This window comes from Salvelinus fontinalis, chromosome 14, assembly GCF_029448725.1.
Source record: "Salvelinus fontinalis isolate EN_2023a chromosome 14, ASM2944872v1, whole genome shotgun sequence".
NCBI classification, from domain to species: Eukaryota; Metazoa; Chordata; class Actinopteri; order Salmoniformes; family Salmonidae; genus Salvelinus; species Salvelinus fontinalis.
This window is the reverse complement of record NC_074678.1, coordinates 14,383,457-14,408,508: the sequence shown is the minus strand read 5'-3', so window position 1 is coordinate 14,408,508 and position 25,052 is coordinate 14,383,457.

The following is a 25,052-nucleotide window of genomic DNA, read 5'->3' as shown; positions in this document are numbered from 1 at the left end:
AGACGGAGGTAAAGAGAGAGAGACGGAAGGGAAAGAGAGAGAGACGGAAGGTAAAGAGAGAGAGACGGAGGTAAAGAGAGAGAGACGGAAGGGAAAGAGAGAGAGACGGAAGGGAAAGAGAGAGAAACGGAAGGGAAAGAGAGAGAGACTGAAGGGAAAGAGAGAGAGACTGAAGGGAAAGAGAGAGAGACGGAGGTAAAGAGAGAGAGAGACGGAGGTAAAGAGAGAGAGAGACGGAAGGGAAAGAGAGAGAGACGGAAGGGAAAGAGAGAGAGACGGAAGGGAAAGAGAGAGAGACTGAAGGGAAAGAGAGAGAGACTGAAGGGAAAGAGAGAGAGACTGAAGGGAAAGTGAGAGAGACGGAAGGGAAAGAGAGAGAGACGGAGGTAAAGAGAGAGAGACTGAAGGGAAAGAGAGAGAGACGGAGGTAAAGAGAGAGAGACGGAGGTAAAGAGAGAGAGACGGAAGGTAAAGAGAGAGAGAGAGACTGAAGGTAAAGAGAGAGAGAGAGACTGAAGGGAAAGAGAGAGAGAGAGACTGAAGGGAAAGAGAGAGAGAGAGAGAGACTGAAGGGAAAGAGAGAGAGAGAGACGGAAGGGAAAGAGAGAGAGAGAGACGGAAGGGAAAGAGAGAGAGACTGAAGGGAAAGAGAGAGAGACTGAAGGGAAAGAGAGAGAGACTGAAGGGAAAGAGAGAGAGACTGAAGGGAAAGAGAGAGAGACGGAAGGGAAAGAGAGAGAGACGGAAGGGAAAGAGAGAGAGACGGAAGGGAAAGAGAGAGAGACGGAAGGGAAAGAGAGAGAGACGGAAGGGAAAGAGAGAGAGACGGAAGGGAAAGAGAGAGAGACGGAAGGGAAAGAGAGAGAGACGGAAGGGAAAGAGAGAGAGACGGAAGGGAAAGAGAGAGAGACGGAAGGGAAAGAGAGAGAGACTGAAGTAAAGAGAGAGAGACTGAAGTAAAGAGAGAGAGACGGGAGGGAAAGAGAGAGAGACGGGAGGGAAAGAGAGAGAGACGGAAGGGAAAGAGAGAGAGACGAAGGGAAAGAGAGAGAGACTGAAGGGAAAGAGAGAGAGACTGAAGGGAAAGAGAGAGAGACGGAAGGGAAAGAGAGAGAGACGGACGTAAAGAGAGAGAGACTGAAGGGAAAGAGAGAGAGACGGAAGGGAAAGAGAGAGAGACTGAAGGGAAAGAGAGAGAGACTGAAGGGAAAGTGAGAGAGACGGAAGGGAAAGAGAGAGAGACGGAGGTAAAGAGAGAGAGACGCGAGGGAAAGAGAGAGAGACGGAGGGAAAGAGAGAGAGACTGAAGGGAAAGAGAGAGAGACTGAAGGGAAAGAGAGAGAGACGAAGGGAAAGAGAGAGAGACTGAAGGGAAAGAGAGAGAGACGGAAGGGAAAGAGAGAGAGACGGAAGGGAAAGAGAGAGAGAGACGGAAGGTAAAGAGAGAGAGAGACGGAAGGTAAAGAGAGAGAGACGGAAGGTAAAGAGAGAGAGACGGAAGGTAAAGAGAGAGAGACGGAAGGTAAAGAGAGAGAGACGGAAGGTAAAGAGAGAGAGAGAGACTGAAGGTAAAGAGAGAGAGAGAGAGACTGAAGGGAAAGAGAGAGAGAGAGAGAGACTGAAGGGAAAGAGAGAGAGAGAGACGGAAGGGAAAGAGAGAGAGAGAGACGGAAGGGAAAGAGAGAGAGAGAGACGGAAGGGAAAGAGAGAGAGAGAGACGGAAGGGAAAGAGAGAGAGACGGAAGGGAAAGAGAGAGAGACTGAAGGGAAAGAGAGAGAGACTGAAGGGAAAGAGAGAGAGACTGAAGGGAAAGAGAGAGAGACTGAAGGGAAAGAGAGAGAGACGGAAGGGAAAGAGAGAGAGACGGAAGGGAAAGAGAGAGAGACGGAAGGGAAAGAGAGAGAGACGGAAGGTAAAGAGAGAGAGACGGAAGGTAAAGAGAGAGAGACGGAGGTAAAGAGAGAGAGACGGAGGGAAAGAGAGAGAGACTGAAGGGAAAGAGAGAGAGACTGAAGGGAAAGTGAGAGAGACGGAAGGGAAAGAGAGAGAGACTGAAGGGAAAGAGAGAGAGACGAAGGGAAAGAGAGAGAGACGAAGGGAAAGAGAGAGAGACTGAAGGGAAAGAGAGAGAGACGGAAGGGAAAGAGAGAGAGACGGAAGGGAAAGAGAGAGAGACGGAAGGGAAAGAGAGAGAGAGACGGAAGGTAAAGAGAGAGAGACGGAAGGTAAAGAGAGAGAGACGGAAGGTAAAGAGAGAGAGACGGAAGGTAAAGAGAGAGAGAGAGACTGAAGGTAAAGAGAGAGAGAGAGAGACTGAAGGGAAAGAGAGAGAGAGAGAGAGACTGAAGGGAAAGAGAGAGAGAGAGAGAGACTGAAGGGAAAGAGAGAGAGAGAGACGGAAGGGAAAGAGAGAGAGAGAGACGGAAGGGAAAGAGAGAGAGAGAAACGGAAGGGAAAGAGAGAGAGAGAGACGGAAGGGAAAGAGAGAGAGACGGAAGGGAAAGAGAGAGAGACTGAAGGGAAAGAGAGAGAGACTGAAGGGAAAGAGAGAGAGACTGAAGGGAAAGAGAGAGAGACTGAAGGGAAAGAGAGAGAGACTGAAGGGAAAGAGAGAGAGACGGAAGGGAAAGAGAGAGAGACGGAAGGGAAAGAGAGAGAGACGGAAGGGAAAGAGAGAGAGACGGAAGGGAAAGAGAGAGAGACGGAAGGGAAAGAGAGAGAGACGGAAGGGAAAGAGAGAGAGACGGAAGGGAAAGAGAGAGAGACGGAAGGGAAAGAGAGAGAGACGGAAGGGAAAGAGAGAGAGACGGAAGGGAAAGAGAGAGACGGAAGGGAAAGAGAGAGAGACGGAAGGGAAAGAGAGAGAGACGGAAGGTAAAGAGAGAGAGACGGAAGGTAAAGAGAGAGAGACGGAGGTAAAGAGAGAGAGACGGAGGTAAAGAGAGAGAGACGGAAGGTAAAGAGAGAGAGACGGAGGTAAAGAGAGAGAGACTGACGGGAAAGAGAGAGAGACTGAAGGGAAAGAGAGAGAGACTGAGGTAAAGAGAGAGAGACGGAAGGGAAAGAGAGAGAGACGGAAGGGAAAGAGAGAGAGACAGAGGTAAAGAGAGAGAGAGACGGGAGGGAAAGAGAGAGAGACGGAAGGGAAAGAGAGAGAGACGGAAGGGAAAGAGAGAGAGACGGAAGGGAAAGAGAGAGAGACGGAAGGGAAAGAGAGAGAGACTGAAGGGAAAGTGAGAGAGATGGAAGGGAAAGAGAGAGAGACGGAGGTAAAGAGAGAGAGACGGGAGGGAAAGAGAGAGAGACGGAGGTAAAGAGAGAGAGACGGAGGTAAAGAGAGAGAGACGGAAGGGAAAGAGAGAGAGACGGAAGGGAAAGAGAGAGAGACGGACGTAAAGAGAGAGAGACTGAAGGGAAAGTGAGAGAGACGGAAGGGAAAGAGAGAGAGACGGAGGTAAAGAGAGAGAGAGACGGAGGTAAAGAGAGAGAGAGACGGAGGTAAAGAGAGAGAGAGACGGAGGTAAAGAGAGAGAGAGACGGAGGTAAAGAGAGAGAGAGACGGAAGGGAAAGAGAGAGAGAGACGGAAGGGAAAGAGAGAGAGACGGAAGGGAAAGAGAGAGAGACGGAAGGGAAAGAGAGAGAGACTGAAGGGAAAGAGAGAGAGACTGAAGGGAAAGAGAGAGAGACTGAAGGGAAAGAGAGAGAGACTGAAGGGAAAGTGAGAGAGACGGAAGGGAAAGAGAGAGAGACGGAGGTAAAGAGAGAGAGACGCGACGGAAAGAGAGAGAGACGGAAGGGAAAGAGAGAGAGACGGAGGGAAAGAGAGAGAGACTGAAGAGAAAGAGAGAGAGACGGAAGGTAAAGAGAGAGAGAGACGGAAGGTAAAGAGAGGGAGACGGAGGTAAAGAGAGAGAGACTGAAGGGAAAGAGAGAGAGACTGAAGGGAAAGAGAGAGAGACGGAAGGGAAAGAGAGAGAGACGGAGGTAAAGAGAGAGAGAGACGTGAGGGAAAGAGAGAGAGACGTGAGGGAAAGAGAGAGAGACGGAAGGGAAAGAGAGAGAGACGGAAGGGAAAGAGAGAGAGACGGAGGTAAAGAGAGAGAGACTGAAGGGAAAGAGAGAGAGACGGAAGGGAAAGAGAGAGAGACGGAAGGGAAAGAGAGAGAGACGGAGGTAAAGAGAGAGAGACTGAAGGGAAAGAGAGAGAGACGGAGGTAAAGAGAGAGAGACGGAAGGGAAAGAGAGAGAGACGGAGGTAAAGAGAGAGAGAGACTGAAGGGAAAGAGAGAGAGACGGAAGGGAAAGAGAGAGAGACGGAGGTAAAGAGAGAGAGACTGAAGGGAAAGAGAGAGAGACGGAAGGGAAAGAGAGAGAGACGGAGGTAAAGAGAGAGAGAGACTGAAGGGAAAGAGAGAGAGACGTGAGGGAAAGAGAGAGAGACGGAGGTAAAGAGAGAGAGACGGAGGTAAAGAGAGAGAGACGGAAGGGAAAGAGAGAGAGACTGAAGGGAAAGAGAGAGAGACTGAGGTAAAGAGAGAGAGACGGAAGGGAAAGAGAGAGAGACGGAAGGGAAAGAGAGAGAGACGGAGGTAAAGAGAGAGAGAGACGGGAGGGAAAGAGAGAGAGACGGAAGGGAAAGAGAGAGAGACGGAAGGGAAAGAGAGAGAGACGGAAGGGAAAGAGAGAGAGACTGAAGGGAAAGTGAGAGAGACGGAAGGGAAAGAGAGAGAGACGGAGGTAAAGAGAGAGAGACGGGAGGTAAAGAGAGAGAGACGGAGGTAAAGAGAGAGAGACGGAGGTAAAGAGAGAGAGACGGAGGTAAAGAGAGAGAGACGGAAGGGAAAGAGAGAGAGACGGAAGGGAAAGAGAGAGAGACGGACGTAAAGAGAGAGAGACTGAAGGGAAAGTGAGAGAGACGGAAGGGAAAGAGAGAGAGACGGAGGTAAAGAGAGAGAGAGACGGAGGTAAAGAGAGAGAGAGACGGAGGTAAAGAGAGAGAGAGACGGAGGTAAAGAGAGAGAGAGACGGAGGTAAAGAGAGAGAGAGACGGAAGGGAAAGAGAGAGAGAGACGGAAGGGAAAGAGAGAGAGACGGAAGGGAAAGAGAGAGAGACGGAAGGGAAAGAGAGAGAGACTGAAGGGAAAGAGAGAGAGACTGAAGGGAAAGAGAGAGAGACTGAAGGGAAAGAGAGAGAGACTGAAGGGAAAGTGAGAGAGACGGAAGGGAAAGAGAGAGAGACGGAGGTAAAGAGAGAGAGACGCGACGGAAAGAGAGAGAGACGGAAGGGAAAGAGAGAGAGACGGAGGGAAAGAGAGAGAGACTGAAGAGAAAGAGAGAGAGACGGAAGGTAAAGAGAGAGAGAGACGGAAGGTAAAGAGAGGGAGACGGAGGTAAAGAGAGAGAGACTGAAGGGAAAGAGAGAGAGACTGAAGGGAAAGAGAGAGAGACGGAAGGGAAAGAGAGAGAGACGGAGGTAAAGAGAGAGAGAGACGTGAGGGAAAGAGAGAGAGACGTGAGGGAAAGAGAGAGAGACGGAAGGGAAAGAGAGAGAGACGGAAGGGAAAGAGAGAGAGACGGAGGTAAAGAGAGAGAGACTGAAGGGAAAGAGAGAGAGACGGAAGGGAAAGAGAGAGAGACGGAAGGGAAAGAGAGAGAGACGGAGGTAAAGAGAGAGAGACTGAAGGGAAAGAGAGAGAGACGGAGGTAAAGAGAGAGAGACGGAAGGGAAAGAGAGAGAGACGGAGGTAAAGAGAGAGAGAGACTGAAGGGAAAGAGAGAGAGACGGAAGGGAAAGAGAGAGAGACGGAGGTAAAGAGAGAGAGACTGAAGGGAAAGAGAGAGAGACGGAAGGGAAAGAGAGAGAGACGGAGGTAAAGAGAGAGAGAGACTGAAGGGAAAAAGAGAGAGACGTGAGGGAAAGAGAGAGAGACGGAGGTAAAGAGAGAGAGACGGAGGTAAAGAGAGAGAGACGGAAGGGAAAGAGAGAGAGACTGAAGGGAAAGAGAGAGAGACTGAAGGGAAAGAGAGAGAGACTGAAGGGAAAGAGAGAGAGACGGAAGGGAAACAGAGAGAGACGGAAGGGAAAGAGAGAGAGACGGAAGGGAAAGAGAGAGAGACGGAAGGGAAAGAGAGAGAGACGGAAGGGAAAGAGAGAGAGACGGAAGGGAAAGAGAGAGAGACGGAAGGGAAAGAGAGAGAGACGGAAGGGAAAGAGAGAGAGACTGAAGGGAAAGAGAGAGAGACTGAAGGGAAAGAGAGAGAGACGGGAGGGAAAGAGAGAGAGACGTAAGGGAAAGAGAGAGAGACGGAAGGGAAAGAGAGAGAGACGGAAGGGAAAGAGAGAGAGACGGAAGGGAAAGAGAGAGAGACGGAAGGGAAAGAGAGAGAGACGGAAGGGAAAGAGAGAGAGACGGAAGGGAAAGAGAGAGATACGGCGGGGAAAGAGAGAGATACGGCGGGAAAGAGAGAGAGACTGAAGGGAAAGAGAACGAGACGGAAGGGAAAGAGAGAGAGACGGAGGGAAAGAGAGAGAGACGGAGGGAAAGAGAGAGAGACTGAAGGGAAAGAGAGAGAGACGGAAGGGAAAGAGAGAGAGACGGAAGGGAAACAGAGAGAGACGGAAGGGAAAGAGAGAGAGACGGAAGGGAAAGAGAGAGAGACGGAAGGGAAAGAGAGAGAGACGGAAGGGAAAGAGAGAGAGACGGAAGGGAAAGAGAGAGAGACGGAAGGGAAAGAGAGAGAGACGGAAGGGAAAGAGAGAGAGACGGAAGGGAAAGAGAGAGAGACGGAAGGGAAAGAGAGAGAGACGGAAGGGAAAGAGAGAGAGACTGAAGGGAAAGAGAGAGAGACTGAAGGGAAAGAGAGAGAGACGGGAGGGAAAGAGAGAGAGACGTAAGGGAAAGAGAGAGAGACGGAAGGGAAAGAGAGAGAGACGGAAGGGAAAGAGAGAGAGACGGAAGGGAAAGAGAGAGAGACGGAAGGGAAAGAGAGAGAGACGGAAGGGAAAGAGAGAGAGACGGAAGGGAAAGAGAGAGATACGGCGGGGAAAGAGAGAGATACGGCGGGAAAGAGAGAGAGACTGAAGGGAAAGAGAACGAGACGGAAGGGAAAGAGAGAGAGACGGAGGGAAAGAGAGAGAGACGGAGGGAAAGAGAGAGAGACTGAAGGGAAAGAGAGAGAGACGGAAGGGAAAGAGAGAGAGACGGAAGGGAAAGAGAGAGAGAGACGGAAGGGAAAGAGAGAGAGAGACGGAAGGGAAAGAGAGAGAGACGGAAGGGAAAGAGAGAGAGACGGAAGGGAAAGAGAGAGAGACGGAAGGGAAAGAGAGAGAGACGGAAGGGAAAGAGAGAGAGACGGAGGTAAAGAGAGAGAGACGGAAGGGAAAGAGAGAGAGACTGAAGGGAAAGAGAGAGAGACTGAAGGGAAAGTGAGAGATATGGAAGGGAAAGAGAGAGAGACGGAGGTAAAGAGAGAGAGACGGGAGGGAAAGAGAGAGAGACGGGAGGGAAAGAGAGAGAGACGGAAGGGAAAGAGAGAGAGACGGAAGGTAAAGAGAGAGAGACGGAGGTAAAGAGAGAGAGACTGACGGGAAAGAGAGAGAGACGGACGTAAAGAGAGAGAGACTGAAGGGAAAGTGAGAGAGACGTAAGGGAAAGTGAGAGAGACGGAAGGGAAAGAGAGAGAGACGGAAGGGAAAGAGAGAGAGAGACGGAGGTAAAGAGAGAGAGAGACGGAGGTAAAGAGAGAGAGAGACGGAAGGGAAAGAGAGAGAGAGACGGAAGGGAAAGAGAGAGAGACGGGAGGGAAAGAGAGAGAGACGGGAGGGAAAGAGAGAGAGACGGGAGGGAAAGAGAGAGAGACGGAAGGGAAAGAGAGAGAGACGAAGGGAAAGAGAGAGAGACTGAAGGGAAAGAGAGAGAGACGGAGGTAAAGAGAGAGAGACGGGAGGGAAAGAGAGAGAGACGGGAGGGAAAGAGAGAGAGACGGAAGGGAAAGAGAGAGAGACGAAGGGAAAGAGAGAGAGACTGAAGGGAAAGAGAGAGAGACGGAGGTAAAGAGAGAGAGACGGAAGGGAAAGAGAGAGAGACGGAAGGGAAAGAGAGAGAGACGGAAGGGAAAGAGAGAGAGACGGACGTAAAGAGAGAGAGACTGAAGGGAAAGAGAGAGAGACTGACGGGAAAGAGAGAGAGACTGAAGGGAAAGAGAGAGAGACTGAGGTAAAGAGAGAGAGACGGAAGGGAAAGAGAGAGAGACGGAGGTAAAGAGAGAGAGACGGGAGGGAAAGAGAGAGAGACGGAAGGGAAAGAGAGAGAGACGGAAGGGAAAGAGAGAGAGACGGAAGTAAAGAGAGAGAGACGGGAGGGAAAGAGAGAGAGACGGAAGGGAAAGAGAGAGAGACGGAAGGGAAAGAGAGAGAGACGGAAGGGAAAGTGAGAGAGACGGAAGGGAAAGTGAGAGAGACGGAAGGGAAAGAGAGAGAGACGGAAGGGAAAGAGAGAGAGAGACGGAGGTAAAGAGAGAGAGAGACGGAGGTAAAGAGAGAGAGAGACGGAAGGGAAAGAGAGAGAGACGGAAGGGAAAGAGAGAGAGACGGGAGGGAAAGAGAGAGAGACGGGAGGGAAAGAGAGAGAGACGGGAGGGAAAGAGAGAGAGACGGAAGGGAAAGAGAGAGAGACGAAGGGAAAGAGAGAGAGACTGAAGGGAAAGAGAGAGAGACGGAGGTAAAGAGAGAGAGACGGAAGGGAAAGAGAGAGAGACGGAAGGGAAAGAGAGAGAGACGGAAGGGAAAGAGAGAGAGACGGACGTAAAGAGAGAGAGACTGAAGGGAAAGTGAGAGAGACGGAAGGGAAAGTGAGAGAGACGGAAGGGAAAGTGAGAGAGACGGAAGGGAAAGAGAGAGAGACGGAAGGGAAAGAGAGAGAGACGGAAGGGAAAGAGAGAGAGAGACGGAGGTAAAGAGAGAGAGAGACGGAGGTAAAGAGAGAGAGAGACGGAAGGGAAAGAGAGAGAGACGGAAGGGAAAGAGAGAGAGACGGAAGGGAAAGAGAGAGAGACGGAAGGGAAAGAGAGAGAGACGGAAGGGAAAGAGAGAGAGACGGAAGGGAAAGAGAGAGAGACTGAAGGGAAAGAGAGAGAGAGACGGAAGGTAAAGAGAGAGAGAGACGGAAGGTAAAGAGAGAGAGAGACGGAAGGTAAAGAGAGAGAGACGGAAGGTAAAGAGAGAGAGAGACGGAAGGTAAAGAGAGAGGGACGGAGGTAAAGAGAGAGAGACTGAAGGGAAAGAGAGAGAGACGGAAGGGAAAGAGAGAGAGACGGAGGTAAAGAGAGAGAGAGACGTGAGGGAAAGAGAGAGAGACGTGAGGGAAAGAGAGAGAGACGGGAGGGAAAGAGAGAGAGACGGAGGTAAAGAGAGAGAGACTGAAGGGAAAGAGAGAGAGACGGAAGGGAAAGAGAGAGAGACGGAAGGGAAAGAGAGAGAGACGGAGGTAAAGAGAGAGAGACGGAAGGGAAAGAGAGAGAGACGGAGGTAAAGAGAGAGAGACGGAAGGGAAAGAGAGAGAGACGGAAGGGAAAGAGAGAGAAACGGAAGGGAAAGAGAGAGAGACTGAAGGGAAAGAGAGAGAGACTGAAGGGAAAGAGAGAGAGACGGAGGTAAAGAGAGAGAGAGACGGAGGTAAAGAGAGAGAGAGACGGAAGGGAAAGAGAGAGAGACGGAAGGGAAAGAGAGAGAGACGGAAGGGAAAGAGAGAGAGACTGAAGGGAAAGAGAGAGAGACTGAAGGGAAAGAGAGAGAGAGACTGAAGGGAAAGTGAGAGATATGGAAGGGAAAGAGAGAGAGACGGAAGGGAAAGAGAGAGAGACGGAGGTAAAGAGAGAGAGACTGAAGGGAAAGAGAGAGAGACTGAAGGGAAAGAGAGAGAGACGGAAGGGAAAGAGAGAGAGAGACGGAAGGGAAAGAGAGAGAGACGGAGGTAAAGAGAGAGAGACGGAGGTAAAGAGAGAGAGACGGAAGGTAAAGAGAGAGAGAGAGACTGAAGGTAAAGAGAGAGAGAGAGACTGAAGGGAAAGAGAGAGAGAGAGACTGAAGGGAAAGAGAGAGAGAGAGAGAGACTGAAGGGAAAGAGAGAGAGAGAGACGGAAGGGAAAGAGAGAGAGAGAGACGAAGGGAAAGAGAGAGAGACTGAAGGGAAAGAGAGAGAGACTGAAGGGAAAGAGAGAGAGACGGAAGGGAAAGAGAGAGAGACGGAAGGGAAAGAGAGAGAGACGGACGTAAAGAGAGAGAGACTGAAGGGAAAGAGAGAGAGACGGAAGGGAAAGAGAGAGAGACTGAAGGGAAAGAGAGAGAGACTGAAGGGAAAGTGAGAGAGACGGAAGGGAAAGAGAGAGAGACGGAGGTAAAGAGAGAGAGACGCGAGGGAAAGAGAGAGAGACGGAGGGAAAGAGAGAGAGACTGAAGGGAAAGAGAGAGAGACTGAAGGGAAAGAGAGAGAGACGAAGGGAAAGAGAGAGAGACTGAAGGGAAAGAGAGAGAGACGGAAGGGAAAGAGAGAGAGACGGAAGGGAAAGAGAGAGAGACGGAAGGGAAAGAGAGAGAGAGACGGAAGGTAAAGAGAGAGAGAGACGGAAGGTAAAGAGAGAGAGACGGAAGGTAAAGAGAGAGAGACGGAAGGTAAAGAGAGAGAGAGAGAGACTGAAGGGAAAGAGAGAGAGAGAGAGAGACTGAAGGGAAAGAGAGAGAGAGAGAGAGACTGAAGGGAAAGAGAGAGAGAGAGACGGAAGGGAAAGAGAGAGAGAGAGACGGAAGGGAAAGAGAGAGAGAGAGACGGAAGGGAAAGAGAGAGAGAGAGACGGAAGGGAAAGAGAGAGAGACTGAAGGGAAAGAGAGAGAGACTGAAGGGAAAGAGAGAGAGACTGAAGGGAAAGAGAGAGAGACTGAAGGGAAAGAGAGAGAGACTGAAGGGAAAGAGAGAGAGACGGAAGGGAAAGAGAGAGAGACGGAAGGGAAAGAGAGAGAGACGGAAGGGAAAGAGAGAGAGACGGAAGGGAAAGAGAGAGAGACGGAAGGGAAAGAGAGAGAGACGGAAGGGAAAGAGAGAGAGACGGAAGGGAAAGAGAGAGAGACGGAAGGGAAAGAGAGAGAGACGGAAGGGAAAGAGAGAGAGACGGAAGGGAAAGAGAGAGAGACGGAAGGGAAAGAGAGAGAGACGGAAGGTAAAGAGAGAGAGACGGAAGGGAAAGAGAGAGAGACGGAAGGTAAAGAGAGAGAGACGGAAGGTAAAGAGAGAGAGACGGAGGTAAAGAGAGAGAGACGCGAGGGAAAGAGAGAGAGACGGAGGGAAAGAGAGAGAGACTGAAGGGAAAGAGAGAGAGACTGAAGGGAAAGTGAGAGAGACGGAAGGGAAAGAGAGAGAGACGGAGGTAAAGAGAGAGAGACGCGAGGGAAAGAGAGAGAGACGGAGGGAAAGAGAGAGAGACTGAAGGGAAAGAGAGAGAGACTGAAGGGAAAGAGAGAGAGACGAAGGGAAAGAGAGAGAGACGGAAGGGAAAGAGAGAGAGACGGAAGGGAAAGAGAGAGAGACGGAAGGGAAAGAGAGAGAGAGACGGAAGGTAAAGAGAGAGAGAGACGGAAGGTAAAGAGAGAGAGACGGAAGGTAAAGAGAGAGAGACGGAAGGTAAAGAGAGAGAGAGAGACTGAAGGTAAAGAGAGAGAGAGAGACTGAAGGGAAAGAGAGAGAGAGAGAGAGACTGAAGGGAAAGAGAGAGAGAGAGAGAGACTGAAGGGAAAGAGAGAGAGAGAGACGGAAGGGAAAGAGAGAGAGAGAGACGGAAGGGAAAGAGAGAGAGAGAGACGGAAGGGAAAGAGAGAGAGAGAGACGGAAGGGAAAGAGAGAGAGAGAGACGGAAGGGAAAGAGAGAGAGACGGAAGGGAAAGAGAGAGAGACTGAAGGGAAAGAGAGAGAGACTGAAGGGAAAGAGAGAGAGACTGAAGGGAAAGAGAGAGAGACTGAAGGGAAAGAGAGAGAGACGGAAGGGAAAGAGAGAGAGACGGAAGGGAAAGAGAGAGAGACGGAAGGGAAAGAGAGAGAGACGGAAGGGAAAGAGAGAGAGACGGAAGGGAAAGAGAGAGAGACGGAAGGGAAAGAGAGAGAGACGGAAGGGAAAGAGAGAGAGACGGAAGGGAAAGAGAGAGAGACGGAAGGGAAAGAGAGAGAGACGGAAGGGAAAGAGAGAGAGACGGAAGGGAAAGAGAGAGAGACGGAAGGGAAAGAGAGAGAGACGGAAGGGAAAGAGAGAGAGACGGAAGGGAAAGAGAGAGAGACGGAAGGGAAAGAGAGAGAGACGGAAGGTAAAGAGAGAGAGACGGAAGGTAAAGAGAGAGAGACGGAGGTAAAGAGAGAGAGACGGAGGTAAAGAGAGAGAGACGGAAGGTAAAGAGAGAGAGACGGAGGTAAAGAGAGAGAGACTGACGGGAAAGAGAGAGAGACTGAAGGGAAAGAGAGAGAGACTGAGGTAAAGAGAGAGAGACTGAAGGGAAAGAGAGAGAGACGGAAGGGAAAGAGAGAGAGACGGAGGTAAAGAGAGAGAGAGACGGGAGGGAAAGAGAGAGAGACGGAAGGGAAAGAGAGAGAGACGGGAGGGAAAGAGAGAGAGACGGAAGGGAAAGAGAGAGAGACGGAAGGGAAAGAGAGAGAGACGGAAGGGAAAGAGAGAGAGACTGAAGGGAAAGTGAGAGAGACGGAAGGGAAAGAGAGAGAGACGGAGGTAAAGAGAGAGAGACGGGAGGGAAAGAGAGAGAGACGGAGGTAAAGAGAGAGAGACGGAGGTAAAGAGAGAGAGACGGAAGGGAAAGAGAGAGAGACGGAAGGGAAAGAGAGAGAGACGGACGTAAAGAGAGAGAGACTGAAGGGAAAGTGAGAGAGACGGAAGGGAAACAGAGAGAGACGGAGGTAAAGAGAGAGAGAGACGGAGGTAAAGAGAGAGAGAGAGACGGAGGTAAAGAGAGAGAGAGACGGAGGTAAAGAGAGAGAGAGACGGAGGTAAAGAGAGAGAGAGACGGAAGGGAAAGAGAGAGAGACGGAAGGGAAAGAGAGAGAGACTGAAGGGAAAGAGAGAGAGACTGAAGGGAAAGAGAGAGAGACTGAAGGGAAAGTGAGAGAGAGACGGAAGGTAAAGAGAGGGAGACGGAGGTAAAGAGAGAGAGACGGAGGTAAAGAGAGAGAGACGCGACGGAAAGAGAGAGAGACGGAAGGGAAAGAGAGAGAGACGGAGGGAAAGAGAGAGAGACTGAAGAGAAAGAGAGAGAGACGGAAGGTAAAGAGAGAGAGAGACGGAAGGTAAAGAGAGGGAGACGGAGGTAAAGAGAGAGAGACTGAAGGGAAAGAGAGAGAGACTGAAGGGAAAGAGAGAGAGACGGAAGGGAAAGAGAGAGAGACGGAGGTAAAGAGAGAGAGAGACGTGAGGGAAAGAGAGAGAGACGTGAGGGAAAGAGAGAGAGACGGAAGGGAAAGAGAGAGAGACGGAAGGGAAAGAGAGAGAGACGGAGGTAAAGAGAGAGAGACTGAAGGGAAAGAGAGAGAGACGGAAGGGAAAGAGAGAGAGACGGAAGGGAAAGAGAGAGAGACGGAGGTAAAGAGAGAGAGACTGAAGGGAAAGAGAGAGAGACGGAGGTAAAGAGAGAGAGACGGAAGGGAAAGAGAGAGAGACGGAGGTAAAGAGAGAGAGAGACTGAAGGGAAAGAGAGAGAGACGGAAGGGAAAGAGAGAGAGACGGAGGTAAAGAGAGAGAGACTGAAGGGAAAGAGAGAGAGACGGAAGGGAAAGAGAGAGAGACGGAAGGGAAAGAGAGAGAGACGGAGGTAAAGAGAGAGAGAGACTGAAGGGAAAGAGAGAGAGACGTGAGGGAAAGAGAGAGAGACGGAGGTAAAGAGAGAGAGACGGAGGTAAAGAGAGAGAGACGGAAGGGAAAGAGAGAGAGACTGAAGGGAAAGAGAGAGAGACTGAAGGGAAAGAGAGAGAGAGACTGAAGGGAAAGAGAGAGAGACGGAAGGGAAAGAGAGAGAGACGGAAGGGAAAGAGAGAGAGACGGAAGGGAAAGAGAGAGAGACGGAAGGGAAAGAGAGAGAGACGGAAGGGAAAGAGAGAGAGACGGAAGGGAAAGAGAGAGAGACGGAAGGGAAAGAGAGAGAGACTGAAGGGAAAGAGAGAGAGACTGAAGGGAAAGAGAGAGAGACGGGAGGGAAAGAGAGAGAGACGTAAGGGAAAGAGAGAGAGACGGAAGGGAAAGAGAGAGAGACGGAAGGGAAAGAGAGAGAGACGGAAGGGAAAGAGAGAGAGACGGAAGGGAAAGAGAGAGAGACGGAAGGGAAAGAGAGAGAGACGGAAGGGAAAGAGAGAGATACGGCGGGGAAAGAGAGAGATACGGCGGGAAAGAGAGAGAGACTGAAGGGAAAGAGAACGAGACGGAAGGGAAAGAGAGAGAGACGGAGGGAAAGAGAGAGAGACGGAGGGAAAGAGAGAGAGACTGAAGGGAAAGAGAGAGAGACGGAAGGGAAAGAGAGAGAGACGGAAGGGAAAGAGAGAGAGAGACGGAAGGGAAAGAGAGAGAGAGACGGAAGGGAAAGAGAGAGAGAGACGGAAGGGAAAGAGAGAGAGACGGAAGGGAAAGAGAGAGAGACGGAAGGGAAAGAGACGGAAGGGAAAGAGAGAGAGACGGAAGGGAAAGAGAGAGAGACTGAAGGGAAAGAGAAAGAGACGGAGGTAAAGAGAGAGAGACGGAGGGAAAGAGAAAGAGAGGGAAAGAGAAAGAGAGGGAAAGAGAAAGAGAGGGAAATAGTTTTTATGTGACAAATAAAGAAATCAATAAATCATTGTGGGTCTGAAAGGTTGTGGTGAGGCGGGGTCATTTCTCATTGAATATTTATGAATCTGTCGTCGCCACGCATCTCTCTCAGCTATGTTGGGGACAGGGTGTGTGTGAGTGTGTCTGAGCTAGTGCACTGTCTGAAATATTTAAACACTGGACTTGTGGGCCAACGGAAGGGACAAGGCAGGTGGAAGGAGCAGGAATGGTGAAGAGAGAGGAGTGCCATCACAATGGTACAGACCTGGTGTGTTAGCGTGAGAGGGTGTGTGACTATGTGTGAGTATTAGAGGACGTTGGTGGGAGGAGCTATAGGAGGACGGGATCATTGTAATGGCTGGAATGGAATGGTATCAAACATATGGAACCCACATGCTTGACTCGGTCCAAATATTTAATTCCAGCCATAACCATGAGCCCGTCCTCCTATAGCTTCTTCCACCAGCCTCCTCTGGTGAGTATGTGTGTGAACGTGTATGATTCTGAGTGTGGAAGGGGCATGTTGAACAACCATTACTTCTGGGTGCAGACACACACACTATGTTAAGCTTTACCTATACAAGTATGCGTCTGAACATGAACTGATGGCACAAGTCTGTCCATAATATTATCTGTAACGTCAAATGACTATCAGATGATGGTAACCATGATAACGAATGAATGTTTTAGTGAATCCCAAAATCCAGTTTCAGGTCCTATCTTCCTAACCTGTTGTAATCCAGCTTTATTAGACAGATTATCCTGATTATTATACTAGCAGACCCTGAGCCTGAATTAACACTGGAACTACCAGTTGATATTAATTAACAGATTTATGTTGGGGGATAATCTCCAGATGAAAACTCTTCCTCAATCCTTTCCTCTCTCCTGACGTATTCATTTAACCGTTTTTAGGTAGTCATTTTGACGAAATGAAACAGGGGATGAGAAAGTCTTATAATCCTATAGGCCTATGGTGGCAAAGGTCTGGCAGGAAATATGTGCATGTGTGTGAAAGAGAGAGAGAAAGGGAGGAGAAAACAAACAGATGATTAAGTGGGTGGTGGAAGGCCTTGCGGCGATGCTGATATTTAAACCCATTCTGTCTCCGGCTCCACCAGATAACAAGCTGATTCAGCACACATACAATGGCTACGTGTACCGTATGCAGAGAGACAAGGAAACAGACACACACAGTCTCCCTTTTAGAGAGTCCACACCTGATATTCCTGGAGCTACAGAGACAGACAGCAAACAGACAGCAGGCATGACAATGAGCAGGAGTCACTTTAGAGGGCTGCAACCGCCAAACACTACAGCGCCCTTCTTCTCCATCCCTTCTCTTCTTACACAACAACTACTCCTACCTTCTTCTATCCTCTCCTCTTCCCCTCCCCTGGTCACTATTTTCCACATTTCCCTCCCTCCATCCCTGTCTTATTTTCCTGCTCTGTCTTGGTATTAGTAGCAATGGTTGGTGTATCACTTTCCTTCCCCCTGCTGTCTGTGCTAACCACACTGTGACCTGGCTGAACCCTCTTATATCCGCTCCCTTATCTCTCCCTAGCCACTACCCACCCTGCTCCTCAGAGCTCTACCCACACACACCTCAGAGCTCGCACACACTGATGGATACACACACACACACGGATACACACTCGCACGCACACACACACACAAGCAGCGGACGCACACACATACTTTTCTGGCTTTCTCTCCCTCCTCCTCCTTACTGAAGGTAAAACTGTACACTACACACTGTCCCTGCATCTCACTACCAGCGTGTAGCTATCCATGCACCAGTTCCTCCACTCCCCACAGCAGGGGAGACGCAGGCCTCTCAGGCAGAAGAGAGGCAGTCAGTGACACAGTGAGTGCGGTGAGTCTTGGGATGCGGAGAGCCCCCAGATCTGGGCCTGTCCTGATCATTACACGTTAGCCCGTCTGCATTAGTGCCAGCCAAAGTGACAGCTGTCAACGCCACTGAGCAGAACAGAGCACACACACACGGATTGCCCCCATCTCCCCCACCCTACTCACTCTGTCCCCATCCGTCCTTGGAGCGTCGCCAGGGAGGGCACACAGGATAGGAGACAACTTCCGTCCACAGAGAAGATGAGAGGAGGCGAGAGGGCGGGCAGGAGATATCTCCTGAGAGGCCATTCCTGTAGATAATGGACAGCCTGGGAGAAAGCTTGTCGTGTGCAGCACCATATGCCTGATCTTCTTTCACAAGCTCTGGGTAGAAATATGGACAGTTGTCTTTTATCTGTCCATTTGTTTATTGTTCATCACTCTTTACCTGGGGCCCCACAGATAGCATATGATAGCAATAAGTGTAGAATTGTAGGAAATTTGCTTTAAAATGGCCAAATTCTCTCTCAGCCTCATGGGTAAATGTGAACAATAGCATGAGATGAGATATAAAATTGGAAAAATTCTCTCTGACCCATGGTAAAAGGTTTCTGGAAATTATCTTGAAACCTGCAACATGTTCTCATAGCTTCATGACAAAATGTATAGAATAGCACTATAAAACTGCACATGGACGTCGATACCCAGGGCCCCAAATGCGGTAGTCAGGCCCTGGCTGAACCCAATGGAAATAGAAACACAACTCACCTATATGGACAGATGTGCATTCCTTCCTGTATCCAACAACGATGAGAACTACAGAGGAAGCTAAACTATAAATGGGTAGGTTGTTTGGAAACAAAACCAACGTGTGCGTAACTAAGGAGGAAAACAGACAGGACTGGCTTAGACTGTTGACAACATGTAAACTATATTTCAAAACATAAATAGTAGAATGTGGGGTAAGTTTAGCATTTCTTTACATTCAGCATCACTCCGTCAAGGGAAATATTGTATTATTTCGAACAAAGATACAGTATCTACAAATATTTCAGGATGTTGTGTATCCCTAGGGCTGTTGCGGTGACCGTATTACTGCCACTCCGGTGGTCACGAGTCATGAAGGCAGTCAAATTCCACATGACCGTTTAGTCAGGGTAATTAGGCTTCTCCAAGCTCTGATGCTGCTGCTGGTCATTAGTAACCTACCAAACTTGCTAACTGCCTGGTACTCAACACTCTATTGTCCCTCTCATCACTCTGACATCAATGCAAATGTATTCGAAAATCTAATCAAACACTTCATGAGTCCATAAGCTCATGTTGCGCTACATTTCAATAGGCTATGCAATTGTGGGAGAAACAGAATGATGGCCACTAATAAAAAGAGGAGGTGACCATCAGCTTTCTGTAGGCTAGGCTTACTATATTTATTTCTTACCTTTCCAAATATGAATCACATTGATAATATTTACAACAGGAGTTTAACCTACCTGGCTGGCATGAAAATAAACCACAGGGGAAAGTTTCCTCCATTCCCTATTTAAGTGCATAGATGACATGTCTTTTTCCACTTCCCTTGTTTCGATACAAGTGAATGATAATGGTCCATTCATAATCCAAATAAATGTCACACATATATTATTTAGTATATGTAAAGACAAGATTAAATCAAGAATAGTCTGATGGGTGACAATTCTAGTCTATCAGTTGTGAATGATGCCCAGCATAAGAAACAATAATTCTTTTGGCGACTTTTTCAAATCATAGTCACACCTCTTTTTTTCTTTTTTTTTTACCTTTATTTGAACTAGGCAAGTCAGTTATGAACAAATTCTTATTTACAATGATGGCCTACACCTGCCAAACATGAACGACGCTGGGCCAATTGTGCACTGCCCTATGGGACTCCCAATCACGGCCGGTTGTGATACAACCTGGATTCGAACCAGGGTGTCTGTAGTGACGCCTCTAGCACTGAGATGCAGTGCCCAATTCTTGTAGCCTAGCCCTTAGGACTATATGTTTTAATAAGATTTGTATCACAACTAAAGTGGCCAAATAACTTCTTAAAATTAAGCACATTAAGCATATATAAGCAGCGTGAGTTTCAAGTTTGGGGAAGATAATTTTTACCATAAAAACGCACCTTTATAATAAAAGCATTACATGCATAATTGCATTTGCGGTCACTTTTGATAATGGTGTTTTCTGGTAATGGAACATTTGTGCTTATAGCCTACTACCATGTGCGCATTGCTGCGCTTATAATGTGAAGAAATAGCCTAGTAGTTTATCAACATTTGTAAGCTTAACATTATGATCTATTGCGTCAGCCACATTGCATAAAAAAAGTTTTTTTTATGCTAGTGGTTGTATTCATTTGGGATCTATCGATACCACAAATGTTCCGGACTATGTTTCGAATATGTATTTCTCGCACAGAATAGGTCGACTTTTGTACTATGGGGGATAGTAGATTGTTCTTCCAATATCTTCAATATGCACCTCGGAATTGGATAAGGACGCGAACAGTTGCGTACCTGATCTGTCTGACTTGTAGCCTGTGAGTAAGACCCGATCATGTGACGGAGTGACGGAGGGCCGTGTGAGTGAGAGACGCTTCGGATTGCGCAGCACACTCAAGGAGAAGAGCACAACCAGCACTCTGGACCGCACAAGGCATGGATTTTTTTAGGGTGCATTACCACCACAAAGGGGATGCCGCCTGTTGTTACCTCATATTCCAGCGATAATGCCTTACATTACGCCTGGGTAGAAAACAATTCATTTGCTCAATTTACCCTATGGCCATTGGCTCAACTTTATTTTTGTTAATTTACCAGGTAAATTGACTGAGAATGCATTCTCGTTTACAACAATGGCCCGGAGAACAGTTACAGGGGAGAGGAGGGGGATGAATGAGACAATTGGAAGCTGGAGATTATTAGGAAAACATTTTGACTATATTAGCCCACACAGCTTTAAAGTATGCACTGTCATCCTACTGTATTGGGTTAGGGCCTCATATCGAAGCTTATACAGACCAACTGATGTAAAGAACAGTATTACAATTATCTACTTTGATTTAGATACAAGCATCATGAAACCCGGAGAACAGTTACAGGGGAGAGGAGGGGGATGAATGAGACAATTGGAAGCTGGAGATTATTAGGAAAACATTTTGACTATATTAGCCCACACAGCTTTAAAGTATGCACTGTCATCCTACTGTATTGGGTTAGGGCCTCATATCGAAGCTTATACAGACCAACTGATGTAAAGAACAGTATTACAATTATCTACTTTGATTTAGATACAAGCATCATGAAACCTCTAACACAATCATTTAATTTGAATTGGTGAAAATACGTTTTTCTTTTACCTAACTTGCTTACAACTTTTTCCATGTGGTTTCTTCCTTCACAGACTTCATGAAATGAATGAAGACTTCTTCCTAAATATTTGGTCAAATGATACATTTTGTGTATGGTTTCCCAGAAACAAGGGTGGTTTACCCCAATTTACCCTAATCTCCCCTACATTTGCACAATAAGCACTTGTTGTCTCTAAAAATACATTGTTACAGTTCTTCGTTAGCTAGCTAACATATTTTAGCCAAATAAGCATAGACATAACATTAGTGAAAACAAGACTTAGTATCAATAACAAGATACAACAAGCTGAAATGTGCCACCTATGATTCCCCACATTTTTGTCATTGTTGCTAGCTATCTTTTTCTACATCCAAACAGGTACAATTTCCATCACCTACTGGGTTTTTGGTGGAAAACATACTCATTATATTCTAAAATGTACTCCTTCATTCAGTTTCAAATGTCTACTCAGGTCCCTACAGTCTCTGGGGCCTGGGGGGGGGGGTGTAATATCTCATCCACTGTCATAGCTTCAACATCTCTACTCTCTCCTTCAACAATTTCCACTGCCTGAACCTGATTCCCATCACAATAGCAGCACCGTGCATCCTCTGACTCTTCAACACTGATATTCCGTGTCAAACTTTTTACATTTATGCGATTATATTGGTTTTTATACACACGCTTATCTCATATATCCCAGCTTTTACATGAGATCACCATAATACCGCTCCTGGTCACTCTGACTCTACCTTTCCCAATTCATCCTTCATCATCTTCGTAACTGCAAACTGGTCTCTCAAATAAACATAATTCATGAAATGTATTCATACCAGAAACTGCTGTTCATTTCCAACTTCAGTTTTTTTTTTTTTTTTTTACATTCTTCTTTATTACATTCATCCAGTTATTCTTAACAACTTAACTCGTGCCAACAGAATCTAACATTGCACAACCTGTCACACAACCGGGTCAGATTCAAGTCCTCTCGTTGTAGAAACAAGTGTGTCCCCCAGTAGGATGCTCCAAAAGTAGGTCACAGTTGTTAGCTATTTGACCGTTCAGAATCGTAACATACGCCTCCCGGCCTCATCAATGCACGCGCTTCATTTTCATGAAGTTGTCAGCCAACCGGTCTGAGATAATTAAGTATAAGGGGAATGATTGGTTGTTACTTACCCCCTCCATAACAAACACAAAACAGTGTACTTGAAGAAATCAGATTTTTACAGCAAGCTATGGTGGTATCCGGAGGCCCTGCGTGTTGTGGTGTGTTTACCTTCTCCGTTTGGCCGCAGGCTTGGTGTGCTATCAAGCAGCTCCACCGTTTGGCAAGGGTGTTAATTGCAGCCTTCTGGTCTATCGGATCTCTACCGAATATTCCGATGGTCTTTTATCGTTGCTGAGAGAAGGAGAGAGACATCGTGCTGAATGAAGGAACTCAAAACAAACCGACAGACAGGGTAGGGTGGAAGTGGAGGAGGATAATGGCTTGTTCTGCGTTTCTTGGTGAGCACTGTTCACTCGTTTCAATTTAAATATATTCAAATTTTCAGTGTGCACATGTATGAAACAGATTTATCAACATTAGTAACTGCAAAAAAAGTTTTTTTTTAATCACATTCCGTTTTTTTTTTTTTATTATTATTTTTTTTTTACATTAATAAAATAACTTTGATATGCATATAATTACTTAGCGCGTTTAGCCTAAATATTGTAGGCTACAAATAATGTGAAAATTATTTGATTAAAATATTTATCAAAGATCAAAACTTATTTATATTTGGATATTATCACTTGGTGACACGTTTCTATTTAATTGGATCTTTGAGTTTTTCTTTTGTTGTTGATAGTAGAAAATACACTGAGTGTACAGAACATTAAGACCATGCATCTCAATATTAGGAAGGTGTTGTTAATGTTTTGTACACTCAGTGTATATCATGATGGATTTGTTCCCGTAGAATATTTGTTATTCATTCATGTCCTCTCTAGTATTTTGATGTCATTTCAGCTACAGACAGGACACAAGGCTACAGTGTTGGAAAGGGCTGTCAGACAAGAGAAAAAGCCAGTGGATATTCACTCATTCTCTGAGATACTAATGACCAGTACAGCTATTAAAAATGAATGTTTGTCATGATAAATAATGGTAGAAAAAAAACACACCTTTTTTGGGGGGGATCATTGAATTTAATAAACTTTATTGATCTCCACAGTAGAAATTGGATGATATTATAATGACAGGACAGGTGTTAGGTGTTGCCTGGGACTGATACTCTCTGGTTGTTCTCAAAGTCAATGAGATGAGGCTTCAATCCAAACTGCAGCGTAAGAGTGTTGAGTTAGTCTCGTTGCTCAAAACACTCTCACCTCTCTTCCTCTCACCAATATCAACATCCTCCTCCCACTTCCCCTCTCCTGTTTCTGCTCTCTGTGTGTGTGTGTGTGTGTGTGTGTGTGTGTGTGTGTGACAGTATTACTGTGTCCAGCATGCAGCAGGGTGACGCCGACCACAGGATTCCATAGTAACACCCTCCATCATCAATAAGTTACGAGGAGGCCAATACACACACACACACACAACCATGCTTGAGCCTCTCACCGTCGAAGAGGAAAAGGAGGAGAGCGGGTGTCTCGATTCCTCGACAGACATACTTATAAAGATTTAATAACATCCCTCTCTAAAACACAGGAATTCCTCCTACCTTTCCCTCTACCCCCCTCTCTGTGTGTGTATTTGTGTGTGTGTGTGTGGGGGGGGGGGGGAAGGGGTCATTGCCTGACTCTGGGGTGTGATTTTCTTCTTGCCTGGGGAAGGCAAGGAGAGTGGTCCCAAGACTCCCAGACATCACGATACCTAGCCCACACACACACACACACACACACACACACACACACCACTGCCCTACTACAGTACAACTCAATTCATATTTCACAGCCCTGTGTGGCTCCGTTGGTTCGATTTTTTGGGGAAAAAGTATGAAAATGTATGTACTCACGTCTGCTAAATTACATAAATGTATATTATGACTATTTCTAGTCTTTGATTTGAAATGTGGTATTTTAGAACGCTGCAAACAGTTTTACATGATTATGTATTTGTCAATTTAGCATATTGGTAATTCTGTATGAGAATGAATACAGTATAATAAGTTAGCAATTTGTAGATGCTGTACAAATACATAATGCTATTTAAATTGACTGAAACAAGACAAAACAGATTACACATCCACTTGTACTGTGTATTTTGGTTTTAAATATGAACTCATTGTCAATGAATCTGTGTGGTGCACTACTTTGCGTGTCTTCTGTTGACGTGTGTGTGTACTAAATGTCTCTGTGTGAAGTAAACATAGTGTGCATACATATGTTTGTTTGTTGCTTTGTTTATTTATTTATTCTTGGTGGACAGGATTACCTCTAAATTATGGAGTAGCGGTCCCCTTTCTCTCTTTAAGTAAAAAATAACATCTGTAAAAGCCTCCAGAGCAGAGCATAAAATATACATCTACTAGCCTGGACTTGATAACAAAGAGAGAGCGAGAGAATGCAGAGGGTGGAGAAGAGAAGGAGGGAGGGAAGGTGAGAGGGCAGGTCAGTGAGGGAGAGAGAGGAGGAAAGAAGAGATGGAGGGAAAGATGGTGAAGGGAAGCACATCATTCTCTTTCTCTCTCAGTAGCAGTGAGTGGAGAACTGGGCCAGTGAAGCTTTAATACAGTCACAAACCGACTCTCGCTCCGAAACTGTGAGCGACACGTCTTCACTCCTAGCAAAGACTATCATTATTCTGATGGTCATGATATCAGTCCCTCACCCTGACCTGCCTGGAGCCTCTAACCCTCACCTCCAGTTCATCCTGTCCTTCTCCAATCCCACACTACCCTTCCACTACCCCCCGGGGATGAAGTGTATAAATGCCCTGCGTTGTGGGGCAAACTTGTGGCTGTTGACACCACATTTTAATTGAGAGGCTGATGACATGACACCAGGGAAGAGGACAGGGTGTGATGGCTTCCTGGACGACCTGGAAGTCAGCTAAGGGGAATCAGAAGCCCACTGGTTCCGGAATAGAATCCAGATGGATGTATAATTGATATGTTGAGAAGATGCAGACCCCTGGACCCCTCGCCTTCTGACAACAACACAGCATCTGATTGGCTGTCGGGTGATCAGGACGATAGGATGGCAGTCCATCGCTGAGTGTAGCGTAATGTAACACTGACACACACACCTCCCCCGTTCAAAACAATGACACACACCTCCCCCGTTCAAAACACTGACACACACCTCACCCGTGCTTTTAGAGGCACAGGAGCTAAAGAATCTTCTGCTCAGAGGATAATCACACATACACACTCACATACCATAAACCCAATTTGTATTAAAGTGAGTTTGAGATTCCTTTTTCTATGATCATTGTACACTCTAAATGTTGGGTTTTGTACACACAAACGCATGCGGAAACAAAGAAACACACCCTCTACAACCACTGTGATTATTATTATTTGACCCTGCAAGTCATCTATGAACATTTGAACATCTTGGCCATGTACTGTTATAATCTCCACCTGGCACAGCCAGAAGAGGACTGGTTCCTCTCTAGGTTTCTTCCTTGGTTCTGGGCCTTTTCTAGGGAGTTTTTCCTAGCCACCATGCTTCTACACCTGCATTGCTTGCCGTTTGGGGTTTTAGGCTGGGTTTCTGTACAGCACTTTGTGACATCAGCTGATGTAAGAAGGGGTTTATAAATACATTTGATTGATTGACTGCACACTTCCCTGGGTTATCATTGTGTGGTGCTGGGCCCTGGCTGGTTTGGGTCAATAGCTCCCAGCTAGCTGCTTTGTTCATTGATTACTGATTGAAAAATGATTGTCTGTGAAGAGTAAACACTGGAGCACTGTGCCGGAGGGTCAGGGGGGAATACACATCCACTTAGATTTACAACTGGACTGATATGCTGTGTGTGTGTGTGTGT